This window comes from Peromyscus californicus, unplaced genomic scaffold (assembly GCF_007827085.1).
Source record: "Peromyscus californicus insignis strain IS unplaced genomic scaffold, ASM782708v3 Scaffold_4__1_contigs__length_199733344, whole genome shotgun sequence".
Classification (NCBI taxonomy): domain Eukaryota; kingdom Metazoa; phylum Chordata; class Mammalia; order Rodentia; family Cricetidae; genus Peromyscus; species Peromyscus californicus.
The window spans coordinates 75,001,363-75,003,270 of record NW_026294562.1 but is presented as its reverse complement, the minus strand read 5'-3'; positions in this window follow the sequence as shown (position 1 = coordinate 75,003,270).

Genomic DNA, 1,908 nt, shown 5'->3' with positions numbered 1-1,908 from the left:
CACTGGGGACAAGGACACAGGAGAGACCCTGCCTCAAAAAGCAAGGTGGAAAGCAGCTGAGTTAGATACCCAACAACTGCTGCCCACCGCCATGCGTTCACATTTACACACACACACACACACAGATGTGTGTGTGGGGGGGGGGATCACAGATGTTTGCCTTGACATTCTAATAGCCTCTTTTTTTCCTACAAGATTTCTGTTTTACGGTATGTTGACAGGAAGGCACCAGACCTGAGCATGGGGCTCCTGACCAAGAAAGAGGCAGTGGATCTGTGATGGCTAGTCTCGGTTGTCAACTTGACTACATCTGGAATTAACTAAAACCCAAACAGCTGGGTACGCCAGTGAGGGATTTTTTTTTTTTAATTACATCATTTGAAGTAGGATAACCCACTTTTAATCTGAATCTTTTGGGGTGGAAAAAAATACACCTTTAAAGGGAAGATCCACCTATACTGTGGGCCACACCTTCTGCTGGCAGCCTGGATAAAGGACATGGGAGAAGGAAGCTTGCTGTCTTTGCCTGCTTGCCCTCGCTCTCACTCTTGCTGGCAAGCCCATTCCTCCACTGGCACTAGCCCGACATTCCTTCAGACGGAGTCAGAGCTTTGCAAAGTTGAATTTTCATGTTGCTATGACTAAGAGGGGACTCAATACAAAAGCATGTTACGTTTATGTATGAAATTGGCACAATGAAATCTATTAGTCTGTATTAATTAAAATCCGTTAGTCTGTATAATTAAAATGCTGTAACAATTAAAAAAAAGAGTCTGTGAAACAGGAAATGAGTTGGCGATGTCAATCTAGCTGTGAGGTTTGAAAGGTTTTTTTAAAATGTTTCATCTATTCAGTAAAATTACCCCAGCCAGCAGGAGTAGAAAGAACTGAATTTTAGCCTCTTGTCTCTGAAGTTTAAGAAATAATTATAGTTTAGAAGGAACACCCAAGGCAAAAAAAAAAAAAAGATGTTTGTATTGCTTTATTATGTATGGACCTGTATGTATGTATGGGGGAGGGGTATGACCAGGCCATGGCACGTGTGTGGAGGTCAGAATATCGCTTCTTTCCTTCCACCATGTAGGATCTGGGGATCCAACTCCGGTCATCAGGCATGGCAGCAGGCAAATTGATTTGCTCACTCATCTCTTCTGCTCAAGACGAGGATTTAAATATTTGCTTTTCAAGTCAAGTAATGGGTAAGAAAGAAGTTTAATATCTCAACCATTTTAAACCTTTAAGCTTCTGTGTACCCAGCCAGTCATTTCTTGATCTTTATTAATGTAGCTCTGGGTTCAGGCAGTGTACTGTTAAATAAAATAAAATTAAAATCTGCAGTCCTTTTAAGTAATAAATGTGCATTGAAACAATGTTTCTGTTGGGTATGGTGATATATGCTTGTAATCTCAGCACTTGGGAGACTGAAGGAGGACTGTCATGAGTTCAAGGCCAGTCTGGGCCACCTAGTGAGTTCAAGACCAGCCTGGGCTACATGCGTAAAACCCAGTACTAATAAATAAATAAATAAATAAATAAATAAATAAATAAATAGATAGATAGATAGATAGATAAATAATAAATAAAAATAAAACCAAGAAAATCCCACAATATGTTCCTTCCACACGTTACAAATAAATCAGCATTAATAAAATGAGCATAAGCTTCCCGTTGACAGCCTTCCGGGAATATGTGGGGTCTTTGAGGTTGACAGAGTCCAAAGCATAGGATGAAATCAAAATTAAAAACAAGAGTTGAGGGAAATCTCAGTGTGCGGGAAGTGCCTTGAGCCTCTTCCTCCTACTTGGGCAGTCCTGGACCTGGGGACCGGAAGAGAGATGCAGCTGTGCATCTTCTAGACACTCACATTTGGTTGCCAGGTTAGTGGCCCTGATCACCTGGCACGGGACC